Source organism: Ovis canadensis, chromosome 18 (genome assembly GCF_042477335.2).
Source record: "Ovis canadensis isolate MfBH-ARS-UI-01 breed Bighorn chromosome 18, ARS-UI_OviCan_v2, whole genome shotgun sequence".
In the NCBI taxonomy this organism is placed as follows: Eukaryota; Metazoa; Chordata; class Mammalia; order Artiodactyla; family Bovidae; genus Ovis; species Ovis canadensis.
The window spans coordinates 40,201,595-40,216,207 of NC_091262.1; the positions used below are offsets into that span (position 1 = coordinate 40,201,595).

Sequence of the window (14,613 nt, forward strand, 5' to 3'; positions counted from 1 at the left end):
CCAAGTAGTGTTTCCTTGTTAGCTTAGTTACATAACCACTGTTACTATGTTTTATACTCTGGTTTCTTGGAGAATTTGTTGTTGTTCAGTCACTAAGCTGTGTCCCGCTCTTTTCAACCCCGTGGACTGCAAATCACCTGGCTCCCCTGCTCTTCACTATCCTGGAGTTTGCTCAGATTCATGTCCATTGAGTTATTCTTGGAGAATAACCAGAGTCAAACAGTCAAAGACCTGCAAAGAAGAGGCAAAGAGGTGGAAAGGGAAGTGTCTCACGAGCACCTTAGTCTGTGGGTGAGTTTCATGAAGAGGTGCAGGTATATACAGAGAATGTTCCCTGCAGTTTCTACAAATTAACAGACTGTTGGAATAGAGATCATTTACAGTCTCTTCCCTTTAAAAATTTTTTAAATTTGTTTTTTAAGCCATACCATGCAGCATGCAGGATCTGGTTCCCCAAGTAGGAATCAAATCTACGCCCTTTGCGCTGGGAGCCTTAACCAGTCGACTGCCTGGGAAGTCCCTGTCTACAGTCTCTTCTTCCTGAGGCATTCTGGGGATGATGGGCTCTTGCAGACATGGGAAGATCACTAGTTCCTGCTCCCTGCTGTTAGCGAGTGTGGGTACCTGCATGTTCTTAAAGCTTTGAATTCTGTATGCTAGTTGAGCATCATTATAGGTTTGGGTTATTTTGATGGGCAATGCAGTGGTGAAGATTTTGTTGTTATTTTGCCTTTCAATAACCTTGTCTATCATTGTGCTGTTGATTTCTCCTTTGATTCAGTTATTGTATAGAAAAGTTTATATATGAGAATGAATTTTATGTACATGAAATGAATATCATGGACTATTCCTCCTCTTGGTTAATTGCTTTGTGAAATGGAATATTTCCTGCCGTATCAGTTAACAAGGGATTGTTGAGCCAATGAGCCCTAAGGGAATTCAGGAAGGAGGAGAGTATCTTCTATCTAACAGCCCGGAGGTTGCAGCCACTCCCTATGGAAGAGGGGATCTGAAAACACCGGAAGGGTGGCCCAGATAGCTGAGATACAGATAAAAGGAATGATTTCTCTAAGCCCGGATACTTTAACATCTTCCCATACACAGAAGAGCGCTAAATTCCTCTCCTTGAGATATCTGGTTTTCCTTGAATAGCAATAGTCTTTGATGTTCAGATTACCTGCCCTTTGTTATAAGACTTTTATATAACCCGACTACCACATCCTCTGTACAGTGTCACAAACCTCCCTCCATAGTTCATCAGGCACTCTATCTATCAGATCTAGGCCCTTAAATCTATTTCTCACTTCCACTGTATAATCATAAGGGATTTGATTTAGGTAATATCTGAATGGTCTAGTGGTTTTCCCTACTTTCTTCAATTTAAGTCTGAATTTGGCAATAAGGAGTTCATGACCTGAGCCACAGTCAGCTCCTGGTCTTGTTTTTGTTGACTGTATAGAGCTTCTCCATCTTTGGCTGCAAAGAATATAATCAATCTGATTTCGATGTTGACCATCTTGTGATGTCCATGTGTAGAGTCTTCTCTTGTGTTGTAGGAAGAGGGTGTTTGCTATGACCAATGCATTTTCTTGGCAAAACTCTATTAGTCTTTGCCCTGCTTCATTCTGCATTCCAAGACCAAATTTGCCTGTTACTCCAGGTGTTTCCTGACTTCCTACTTTTGCATTGCAGTCCCCTATAATGAAAAGGACATCTTTTTTGGGTGTTCGTTCTAAAAGGTCTTGTAGGTCTTCATAGAACTGTTCAACTTCAGCTTCTTCAGCATTACTGGTTAGGGCATAGACTTGGATTACTGTGATATTGAATGGTTTGCCTTGGAAACAAACAGAGATCATACTGTCATTTTTGAGATTGCATCCAAGTACTGCATTTCAGACTCTTTTGTTGACCATGATGGTTACTTCATTTCTTCTAAGGGATTCCTGCCTGCAGTAGTAGATATAATGGTCATCTGAGTTAAATTGACCCATTCCAGTCCATTTTAGTTCACGGATTCCTAGAATGTCGACATTCACTCTTGCCATCTCTTGTTTGACCACTTCCAATTTGCCCGTATTCGTGAACTTGACATTCCAGGTTCCTATGCAATATTGCTCTTTACAGCATCGGACCTTGCTTCTATCACCAGTCACATCCACAGCTGAGTATCGTTTTTGCTTTGGCTCCATCCCTTCATTCTTTCTGGAGTTATTTCTCCACTGATCTCCAGTAGCATATTGGGCACCTACCAACCTGGGGGGTTCCTCTTTCAGTATCCTACCATTTTGCCTTTTCATACTGTTCATGGGGTTCTCAAGGCAAGAATACTGAAGCAGTTTGCCAGGAGCAAGACCATCCCCATGGAAAAGAAATGTAAAAAAGCAAAATGGCTGTCTGAGGAGGCCTTACAAATAGCTGTGAAAAGAGAAGCGAAAAGCAAAGGAAAAAATGAAAGATATAAGCATCTGAATGCAGAGTTCCAAAGAATAGCAAGAAGAGATAAGAAAGCCTTCCTCAGCGATCAGTGCAAGGAAATAGAGAAAAAGAACAGAATGAGAAAGACTAGAGATCTCTTCAAGAAAATTAGAGATACCAAGGGAACATTTCATGCAAAGATGGGCTTGATAAAGGACAGAAATGGTATGGACCTAACAGAAGCAGAAGATATTAAGAAGAGGTGGTAAGAATACACAGAAGAACTGTACAAAAAAGATCTTCATGATCCAGATAATCACGATGGTGTGATCACTCACCTAGAGCCAGACATCCTGGAATGTGAAGTCAAGTGGGCCTTAGAAACCATCACTACGAACAAAGCTAGTGGAGGTGATGGAATTCCAGTTGAGCTATTTCAAATCCTGAAAGATGATGCTGTGAAAGTGCTGCACTCAATATGCCAGCAAATTTGGAAAACTCAGCAGTGGCCACAGGACTGGAAAAGGTCAGTTTTCATTCCAATCCCAAGGAAAGGCAATGCCAAAGAACGCTCAAACTACTGCAGAATTGCACTCATCTCACATGCTAGTAAAGTAATGCTCAAAATTCTCCAAGCCAGGCTTCAGCAATCCGTGAACCGTGAACTTCCAGATGTTCAAGCTGGTTTTAGAAAAGGCAGAGGAACCAGAGAGCAAATTGCCAACATCCGTTAGATCATGGAAAAAGCAAGAGAGTTCCAGAAAAACATCTATTTCTGCTTTATTGACTATGCCAAAGCCTTTGACTGTGTGGATCACAATAAACTGTGGAAAATTCTGAAAGAGATGGGAATACCAGACCACCTGACCTGCCTCTTGAGAAACCTGTATGCAGGTCAGGAAGCAACAGTTAGAACTGGACATGGAACAACAGACTGGTTCCAAATAGGAAAAGGAGTACGTCAAGGCAGTATATTATCACCCTGCATGTTTAACTTATATGCAGAGTACATCATGAGAAACGCTGGGCTGGAAGAAACACAAGCTGGAATCAAGATTGCTGGGAGAAATATCAATAACCTCAGATATGCACATGACAATACCCTTATGGCAGAAAGTGAAGAGGAACTTAAAAGCCTCAAAAGCCTCTTGATGAAAGTGAAAGAGGAGAGTGAAAAAGTTGGCTTAAAACTCAACATTTAGAAAACAAAGATCATGGCATCTGGTCCCATCACTTCATGGGAAATAGATGGGGAAACAGTGGAAACAGTGAAAGACTTTATTTTTGGGGGCTCCAAAATGACTACAGATGGTGACTGCAGCCATGAAATTAAAAGACATTTACTACTTGGAAGAAAAGTTATGACCAGCCTAGATAGCATATTGAAAAGCAGAGACATTACTTTGCCAGCAAAGATCTGTCTAGTCAAGGCTATGGTTTTTCCAGTGGTCATGTATGGATGTGAGAGTTGGACTGTGAAGAAGGCTGAGCACCAAAGAATTGATGCTTTTGAACTGTGGTGTTGGAGAAGACTCTTGAGAGTCCCTTGGACTGCAAGGAGATCCAACCAGTCCATTCTGAAGGAGATGAACCCTGGGATTTCTTTGGAAGGAATGATGCTAAAGCTGAAACTCCAGTACTTTGGCCACCTCATGCGAAGAGTTGACTCATTGGAAAAGACTCTGATGCTGAGAGGGATTGGGGGCAGGAGGAGAAGGGGACGACAGAGGATGAGATGGCTGGATGGCATTACTGACTCGATGGATGTGAGTCTGAGTGAACTCCAGGAGTTGGTGATGGACAGGGAGGCCTGAACTGACCCCACTCCCACCCCTACACCAGCAATTATTTCAGGGCTACTTGAGATGCTCTCTCCCATGCTTGAAATCCTAAGAATTTCCCACCATATAAAACCTAAGTCTTACCTTCTAGGTTGTGACTGTTTTTTAAGTCGACAGTTTTTATTTCTGTTGTTAAAGTGTAAAACCAAAATATTGTTGACTCATTTGAAGATGTTCTAGTGGATATGAGGAATTCTTAAGAAGACTCGCCTTGGCGTCTTCCAGTCCTTGAGGAGCTCAACTTTCTTCACCCTTGAGGCAAGAGATTAGAATTGCTTAATGTGGCTTGGTGGTCCATGCACTTAAGCAGGCAGTTGGCCAGCGGAGGGTGTATTGTACTATCTGGTTCTTTGAGAAATTCAGACTGGTTATTTGGCAGCTGACTCTTCTCATTTTCATTGTACCTTTGCTGAAGAATGTCTTCTGTGCCCAGTCAGCCTCTGCCTGGAAGGGTTGAATAGTTTGCATTCTTCTGAGTCACTCCCAGTCCTTTAATAGTCCTAGTCCTAATGGAGCATTCTTCTAAAACTTAGTATAGAATCAGTCTCCACAAGCAGAGATAGCTTTCCTGACCAAACTGGGAAGATACTGGGTGAGAAAGGAGGGAGGAAACGAAAGAGCACAGGTAAGAACGGCGGCCTGCAGCATCTGAGTCTCAGGTTTGCGCCGTGTGTGGTCTGAGCCTTCCTGTGGTCGTGGAACCAGTGACTGGTTTGGCTCTGCTGATTTCTGCTGCACCAGGAATTCCTGGGCCTCCAGTAAGGTGTTGGAGCTTCATGATTTAAAGATGAGTGTGGAGTTAGGGGAAGGGCCGGGTGACATGCTTAAATACTTCGGTGAAGGGGTCATTAGGCCTCTTGCACTCCTGACTTCATCTGGCTATCAGGGTACTGTGAGACTGTGACCACCCCTCCCTAGCTGTTGTGAGTCTCAGGGCAGAGGGGCTGAGCTCTGGAGGCAAACATCTGATGTGAGATCAGAGCCAGGCTCTACCACCCATCAGCTTCAGGCATTTCCTGTGCAGCCTCATGCGTGCGCGCTCAGTCTCTCAGTCGTGTCTGACTGTTTGTGACCCCATGGACTGTAGCCCATCAGGCTCCTCTGTCCATGGGATTTCCCAGGCAAGGATACTGGAGTGGGTTGCCATTTCCTCTTTCAGGGTATCTTCCTGACCGGGGGATCAAACTGCTGCATTGGCAAGCAGGTTCTTTACCACTGAATCCTCTGGGAAGCCCATCAGCTTTATGGCCTTTGGTAAAAACCACCAGACTCCCAGAACTGCAGATTAAAAGAACTGACCGTAGCAACTTAATGGCACCTTGCAGGTTGTTGTTAGAATTAGAGATAAGGTATTCCACAGATCATCATTGCCTCTGAAGCTAAAACGCTAATACTTTGACCACCTGATGGGAAGACTCTTTGGAAAAGACCCTGATGCTGGGAAAGATTGAAGGCAAAAGAAGAAGGCGACAGAGGATGAGATGATTGGATGGCATCACCGACTCAATGGACATGAATTTGAGCAAACTCCGGGAGATAGTGAAGGATAGGGAAGCCCGGTGTGCTGCAGTCTATGGGGTCTCAAGAGTCGGACACGACTTAGCGACTGAACAACAATAATAAAAATCATCCTCAGTCTCCTCCTCCTCATCGTTCTCCTTGCCATGGTTCATCCTGGGTCACCCTTCTGTGTGCCAAGTACCTTCACATGATAAACAGCAGCGAAGCCCCCCACTGGTTCCTGGCTGTTGTTCACAGGTCGAAGGGACACCCACCTCCCCTGGGTTAAGCGCCTCTAGGCTGGCCTGATCAAGTATGGTTTGTGACCTGAGCCTGCAGGGCAGAGTGGCAGTGATGGGGGCTGGGGGTGGGGGCAGAAGAGGCTAATAGGGGCCTAATCCCCTTGGAAAATCCCCTTGGAAAATGACGTCAAAGGGCCTGAAATGCCCCGGGAGAATGCCTGGAGGCGTTGAACACAAGGGGCCATGAGCAATGCAGTGATTTGCTTTGGATTTCTGATCTGTCAATTGAGGGGAATGAATCAGGCCTGGATCTGCCTCCCCAAATCTTTCAAATCAGGAACTCTTATTCTGATGTTTATTTATATTTATTTATTTAATTGTCTGTGCCCAGTCTTAGTTGCAACACTCAGGATTTTTAATTATCATTGAGGTACATGGGATCTTTAGCTGTGGCCTGCGGGATCTAATTTACTGACCAGGGATTGAACCCTGGCCCCCTGCATTGAGAGCGCGAGGGTCTAAGCCCCTGGACCACCAGGAAAGTCTCTCAGGCACTCTCCATTTGGAATAAAGAGAGTGTACATAATCAGACTGTTAGACTGTAAGCCCTAGAAGGGCATAAACCAGATCTTTTGTTGTTCTTTTACTCTTAGCCTGTATCACCATAGATACATAGAAGTCCCACAGTGATTATTTGAGAAATAAATTATCCCCTGCTTTATCGCTGTCATGGGATAGAACCCAGTCAGCATGGATGTGTATAACCAGTGGGGGCTGGGAGAGGTGGGGGCCAGCTCAAATGACATGTTTCTTATACAATACTTGATTCAAATATTCAGTTTATGAGAACTTATAACCTTGCCCATAAATTTTGCTTTGTGCCAGAGAAGTAGCGAGTCTGAAGTTATAATAAAACCTTAATATTTTCATGAACATTTTGGCTATACTGTTTCACTTTTTTTTTTTTTGGCTGTGCCTTGTGGCATGTGAGCTCTCAATTCCCCAACCAGGGATTGAACCTGCACCCCCTACATTCAAAGCACAGAATCCTAACCACTAGACTGCTAGGGAAGTCCCTGTTTCACTTCTGTTTTTTTAATATGAGGAATTCTGATATGTTGTGAAAGATGGTGAAAATAAGCTTCTTTCTCAAGGTAAAAATACATACAAACAGAGCTATAGTATTGACAGCGTTTGTTAATACTTCATAAAAGATTTGTCTACTTTGATTTCTTTCCAATTTTGAATGAAAAAAAAATGTTCTTTTGATGAACTTTGCAATTCTGGTATAAATACTCTCCTTTATCCAAATTGCCTTGACTTAACAGGAACTCACAAACCATGGGAAATTGTCAACAGGGAGTCAGATGTATTAGAAATAATAACGTAGGAACATTCCAGGACTGAGGAGAGAGATTTGAAAGTTTAATATGTTAAAGTACCCGCTGGCGTCTTGGATGGAATTTTGGAGAGATTGGGACTGTTTGAGGTCCAATGGGCTTAGAGAGAGGACAGGACCCAGCTAGGGAAGCCAGTTTGGAACAGGGGCCCGCTAGAGTGAGGGGTGAGCGCTGAGAAGCAGACATCTGGAGGTTGTTGATTAGCCTTGCTCAGAGGGTGGAGTACATTTATGATGCTCAGAAGAAAGGAAAAGAAGATGGATCCAGCAGCAGATTCCCAGAGCATTGCCTGAATTAGAAGACTCCTGACTGTGTCTGACAGTCCACTCTGGTTTCATTTCCCATCCTTTGGGGTGTATGTGTGGGTGCGTGTGTGTGTGTGTGTGTGTGCGTCGGCGCACTCAGTTGTGTCCGACTCTGGGATCCCATGGACTGCAGCCTGACAGGCTCCTCTGTCCATGGGATTTCCCAGACAAGAATACGGGAGTGGATTGCCATTTCCTTCCCCAGGAGATCTTCCTTACCCAGGGATTGAACCAGCATCTCTGGCATTGTGGGCAGATTCTTTGCTGCTGAGCCACCAGGGAAGCCCATGTTTTGTTTCAGCATATTTTAAAAAATATTTATCTATTTGGCTATGTCAGATCTTTGTGGCGGCACACAAGATGGCTCGAACTCGTAATGTTTTAGCATCTTAATCCCAGTGTCTGCCAGCGGGTCCTAAAGTCCCATGTTCCACGTAGCACATGGAATCAGCTTCTTCGGGTGATCTGGCCTTCTCTGCCCTCCCTGAATTCCCATTAGATGCGTGGGGATGGGGGTCACCCTCATCGCGCTACTTCTCCACTGCCTTACATTGGACTTCTCTGGTAGCTCAGATGGTAAAGAATCTGCCTGCAATGTGGGAGACCTGGGTTGGATCTCTGAGTCGGGAAGATTCCCCTGGAGAAGGAGATGGCGACCCACTCCAAAATTCTTGCCTGAAGAATCCCATGGACAGAGGAGCCAGGCGGGCTACAGACCATGGGGTCCCAATGAATAGGACACGACTGAGCGACTTTCACATTCATTCATTCATTACATTAGATGCCAAAGACTGGTTTATGAGGCTATCAGAACAGATTGGATGGAGTGTATGGAATGGATTGTGGTGAGCTGAGTGTTTTTTTGTTATTAATATTATGGTACATGATGTTCTTAGTGGGCCAAATAAAGGCTTCCTGTTTAATGATAAATAAGGGCATGGCGTTTGCCTCTGTGTTTTTAGGCTGTGTAGTATTTTAATTAAAATGTAATGTTGAAGTTACCTCAAGGCCATATTTTAGACGGACTGGAAAAGGAAATGAAGGCTCCCGTGTGGGTAAGACCTATGAGTCACATAGACGCTGTCTGGTGTTTGGAGGCTGCAAGGCTGGCTCCGCCACCCAGAATCCCAAGCCCTCTGTCCTTGATAGCCTCGGGGGTGATATTTCAGAATGCAGCCAACCTCTCTAACAGCTGCCCTTGAATATTTAGATACAGAATTGGAATTCTGTGCTGGTGTTACTCAGACGAAATGTGCCACCGAGAAGAGAGGTGTCTGTCTCCATCACCACGTCCTGGCCTCATCTTGTGATGTCCCTGAGTGAGTCCTTTCATGTCCCCAAGAAAAAGGATGGCAGAACTGGTGGGCTGTGCTAAGGAGTGGTTTTCGTTTGTAAAAAATTCAGGCAAGGTGGAGAGAAAATGGAAAGGATAAGAAGGTCTTTGTGATTAAGTAAAACAGAGCTGTCACCCCCATCCCACCTTCGTAAGTGCCACTGAGCCTCCCTGAAGCTGCCCTTGGAGATGGCTCATGAGTAGAATGTTCTACCAGATTTGTAAAAGAACACAGTATTAGTGACATGCATATCTTTAGAATCTTCTTCCTTTAAAAAAAGTGAACTATATTTACTATTTTGTTTTTGTAGTAAAATCTCTCTTCCCCCCCCACCTTTTTGTGTGTGTGTGTGTGTGTACCTCTTGGCTTTCGGGATCTTAGGTCCACAGTCAAGGATGGAACAGGGGCTCCGGCAGTAAAAGTGCCTAGTCCTAGCCACCGGACCACCAGAGAATTCCCTAAAGTCTCATTTGGACTTCAGGAGAGCTAGCCTTTCTCCCTGGTATGCTCTAATAAGAAAATAATTAGTAGAAGTCAGATTTAAGAGGATTGTTCACTTGTCCCCCTTCTTTTTGTGACCAGATGTGCATAACATGAAATGGAGTCTTTGGACCAGTTTTAAGTGGACAGTTCTGGGGCATCGAGTCTATTCATATTGTTTGGAAACCATCACCACCGTCTGGGTCCAGAACTTTCCATTTTCCCAGATGAAAACTCTGTGACCCTAAAGCAGAATGTTCACATTTTAAAGCATGATTTATTTCAGAAATGCTTAGGTTGGGCATCTGGACACACTGATTCCAAATCGTTTTACATTTGTGTTGCAGGGGGATGATAAAAGACATGACTGAGCAGTTACACACCACCCTAGCCTGGATTGGTGGGAGCCCATGGAACGCACCAGACAGCTAAAGCCTGGAGCATGACTGATAATTCTGATACTGAACCTGTGCTGCACCCCCTCCAACATGCTTGTGCTGGTCTGGCTGTGATTTTTGCGACTGACAGTTCTTCCCCAGTTTGTCCATATCCTGGAGCTATAATATACTTACAGCAGTTATCTCGGTACTTACAATTCAGAGTGAAGTTTTAACCTTTCTCAAAGCTTTCGTTTCCTTGTCTTAGAGTGACCCATCTGTGTGATCTCTGGGGAAGGGTCTTTCCATCCACCTGTCCTGTGAGGAAAGTGAAGTTGCTCAGTCTGACTCAGTCGCTCAGTTTGAGTCTTTGCAACCCCATGGCCTGTAGCCTACCAGGCTCCTCTGTCCATGGGATTTTCCAGGCAAGAGTACTGGAGTGGGTTGCCATTGCCTTCTCCAGAGGATCTTCCCAACCCAGGGATCGAACCTGTGTCTCCTGCATTGCAGGCAGACGCTTTACCATCTGAGCCACCAGGGAAGTCCCAACCTGTCCTGTAGTTCTAGTTATTTTCATAATTGATGTTGTGAACTTACCATGCTTTTAAGAAGGAGGAAGGGGGGCGGGGAATGGAAGCTCCTGGAAGTCAAGTGAAGAGTAGAGAATACAAGGGAAAAAAGACAGGCACAAGGAAGGAATGAGACCAGAGAGAAAGGAACTGCGATGTCATCAAGGAGGGACTCGGGACATCACCGGGTTTGTCCCAAGGAGGATGTTTATTTAACAGACTTCCATTGTGAGTGTACACAAACATTAAGGGAGCAAACAGTAGCAAGCCCAAGCTGATGGGAGGGAGAGAACCAACATTCTGGTTTCAGATTACGTGTCATCTTGTGTCCTGGGGCCACATTCCATGTCCACTCATGCCTCGTCTGGCTGTGGGCACATGAAAGCAGCCTAGAGGGGGGCACAAAGGGGGGCCATGGGGTTTTACCCGTCACCTCGTTTAATTCTCCCTGTAGATCCAAGGCAAGGTTACAGCCCTTTAGAGCCCAGGAGATAGGACTGCTGGTCACTGGGACTTCCCCGGTGTCCAGTGGTGGGACTCTGCTTCCACGGCAGGGCAGAGGGTTCAATTCCTGGTCAGGGAACTAAAATCCTTCATGCTGCCCTGTAGCCCCCCCAGAAAATAAACACAAATTTTTTAATGAAAAAAGGATCAGATCACTGATTGTGGCAGAGCTGGGCTCCAGTCCTTGAGTTGTCCAATTCAAAGCCTATTCTTTCCCCTAACCCACTGTGCAAATCTCCACCCTCCGTCTACGCCCCAGACCATCACACAGTTGTGACTACATACTCTGAGCTGCTCACAAAAGGCTAATGTTAGTCCAGATTCACGAGAGAATAGTGTAAGCTCCACCCAGGTCAAAACTCCAGGAGCCCTATGATTGGGTGCTTGACCAGGTTTGGGACCTCGAATGGTAGCTTCAAGACTCAGCTCACTTCTCTCAACTTTGCTTTCTTGGTTGCAATTTTTTTTTTTTTTTTTTGCTCTACTTCAGGGCATGTGGAATCTTAGTTCCCTGATCAGGAATTGAACCTTCACCCCTTGGCAGAGTCTTAACCACTGGACCTCCAGGGAAGTCCTGTAGTGATTTTGAGGAGGTTCTCTCTGAACAGTGACAAAGGTGATTCTTGGCAGAAGAGGGCACAGGTGTCCTGGAAGAACTCCTATCGACTGGTCTTGGCTCTAACTCTGCTTCTCCCAAAAGCAGTCACTCTAGCCAAGGAGGTGCACCTTGGGCTTGTGTTCACACCTGCAGCTCCAGGGTCAGGAGAGACATGCTGTGAAGACACAGCAGATCAGAAAAGCTCTCTGTCGGCTGTGGGTGGCCATCCATGAATGTCTACTGGACATCTCAGCCGTTGCCATGTAGGAGTTAAAGGGCTTTTGTTGAACTCCATTTGTGAGTCCCTGTGAGGCAGGGCAGAAACTGACCATGTCTTGTGTGCTATGGCTGTTGGGAGAACTCACCTTACAGTGAGATAAAATAATTAGAAATTGATTCTTGGGTTTCTAGTTCTAAGAAGTAACTTCGGCCCTCATATAATTAAATAAGATTTTTTTTAAAAAATGTATTTCCCTGTCCCAGAGATTTCATGAGTTCTGTCTGTCTTTTAATTTCAGCTGTGTTTCTTGGGTATGAAATAGGGAGATCCTTTAAGCCAGAGGTCCCCAACCTTTTTGGCACCAGGAACTGGTTTTTTGGAAGACAATTTTTCCATGGACCAGCAATGGGGGATGGTTTCAGGATGATTCAAGGGCTTTACATTTACATTTATTCCCATTATTATTACACCAGCTCCACCTCGGATCATCAGGCATTAGACCCCAGAGTTTGGGGACCTCTGCTTTAAGGCTTTGCTTTGGTTACGTGTCTGTTTCCAATCTGTATTTGGTGTGAATGGGAGTGACATACATTAAATGCCTTTTTTATCAGATGCTTGTGACTTACATAAGCCAGCTCAGGTAATCTTCTCAAAAACTGTAGGGTAGGTGGCATTCTAACCATTTCACAGGTATTTATGCAGCTGTTGGTGGAGGGGTAGGGAGACCAGTGGGGAGGGAAGACAGCATTTCTTCTGGCTTTTCCAACGTGTTAGATAATTACAGAATGCCAAAAGAGCCCCAATTATCATTAGAACAATTTCATGCACAATTATACTCAAACAAGTTCAAGCAAATTATTCTGTTTTAATTGTAACAGAGCTAAAGAGAGGTATTTTCATATTCTTTAGGGCTGTTAACTTTTCCTCTGAAAAGTAATTTTTTTAAAAAATTAAGTCATGCCGAGTCTTGTTTATTTTTGCTTTGATGCAGAGAAAGAGTATTGTAGGGGAGAGAACAGTCTCTAGTGTCACAAAGAATCATGTTGTTGTGGGACTTCCTTGGTGGTCCAGTGCTTAAGACTCGGCACTTCCAAAATTTATCTTTTGGCTTGGCTGAAAGATAGAAAAAGAATTGTTTGGAAGGTGGTTTTAGACCTGGCACAGATAGCCAATCCCTGTGCTATCATTTGGAAGGAAATCTCTAACACCTAGGATAGAACGAAATCCCATCCTCGAGGGTAGCTGCTAGCTTACAAAAATTGGATAATGCTTGTCTTTTTTTGGGGGGGCGGGGGCCTGTGCTGGGTCTTCGTTGTCACTCAGGCTTTTCTCTAGTTGCGGTGAGTGGGCTTCTCATTGCAGTGGCTTCTCTTGTTGCAGAGCACGGGCTGTAGGGTACCTGGGCTCAGGAGTGTGGCCCCTGAGTTCTGGAGCACAGACCCAGTAACTGCGGCGCACAGGCTTAGTTGCCTCACCACATGTGGGGTCTTCCCAGACCAGGGATTGAACCCATGTCTTCTGCATTGGCAGGTGGATTCTCTACCACTAAGCCACCAGGGAAGCCCCCTTGTTATGTTTTGAAATACCTGAGTACCTGTACGAAAGGCTCCTTTGACCGGGCGTGCATCGCCACACTACTGCGCCCTGGTGAGTTAGGATCTGCTGGAATGGCCTCATTCTGTGTGTGGTGTCATTGTCATCACGGTCCATTGAAGAAAAGGACACATTCCCTTTTTGTTTACAGACATAAGCTGTGATGCGTCTGGTCCATCTGTCTCCATGGGACCTGGGCCGTGCTGTCTCTCCCAGAGCCTCTGCGTGTGGCTGTCTGTGCTCCTGCAGCTGCTGGCCTGGACGGACACCCCAGCCCCCGTCCTTCCAGCTGCTGGGCTTCCCACACCCTGGCAGGAGGCAGCGTGAGGAGCACCTAGAGGCTCACCTATCTGACATTGACCTCAGGATGATTCATAGATTTTCCTTATAAGGAGCCCTGAGAGTGTGACTCACATGTGCCTTCCTGGGATGCCCCACAGTTACCTGGAACCCACTGTCTTCCCAAGCTGAACATATTATTTTTTAAAATAATTTACTTATTTATTTGGCTGTACCAGGTCTTAATTGAGGCATGCAGGATCTTTTAGTTGCAGGGATCTAGTTCCCCAGCCAGGGATCAAACTTGGTCCCCTGCGTTGGGAGTCTTGGCCACTGGCCTACCAGGGAAGTCCTCAACGTATTTTCTAAAAACCGAAATTCCAACTGCCCATGATCTCCTTCTCAACATCTCTGTGTGTGCTCATTTTCTGTCCCTTAACTACAGAAGTATCTTCCTGTCTGTCCCTTCCCCACCACTGCTTGCTGCACAGACACGTGATGTGAGCCACTCAAAACATGTCTCGCCCAGCCATTCTTTTCCTTCCCGTGGTACAGCCTGTCACGTCTCCATCCTCTGGGGACTGTGTGTACATTCCCCAGATGCTTTCAGAGTGGGTGACACCTCCTTTGGACGGCCCTGTGCTTTCTGAAGTGAAACCCTCACCCCCACCAGGACAGGCTGCCCTCCGTGTTCTTAGGATGCTCATCTTCCCCTCCAGCTCTTGCCTTTCTTTCCTTGTGTTTTCAGATTTCCCCTCCTGAGTGACTGGCTTGAAGCTTTTGCTTCTGTGCTTCCTGATTTCCTGGCCCCAACTGAACCATTCCACTCACTGTGTTCTGGTGAACTTACTGACTGTGATAGTCATGTTGCCTAAACTTAGCTTGGTTTTAGTGTTATTTCTTGGTTTGAACCTCATTTCCTTCTTCAGTTCCCCAGAGACTAATAACCCAGGAGC

General features: G+C 45.3%; 1 protein-coding gene and 1 long non-coding RNA gene across 2 annotated transcripts in view; both read left to right on the top strand.

Annotated features, from left to right (window-relative positions):
- ABHD17C (abhydrolase domain containing 17C, depalmitoylase) overlaps positions 1–14,613 on the top strand; it is a 57,381-nt gene that overhangs the window by 27,285 nt on the left and 15,483 nt on the right. The gene's annotated exons all lie outside the window — the stretch shown is intronic.
- Positions 111–10,141, top strand: LOC138423289 (uncharacterized). Its single transcript, XR_011250211.1, has 2 exons — positions 111–291; positions 9,865–10,141. It is a non-coding gene; the product is annotated as an uncharacterized lncRNA (long non-coding RNA).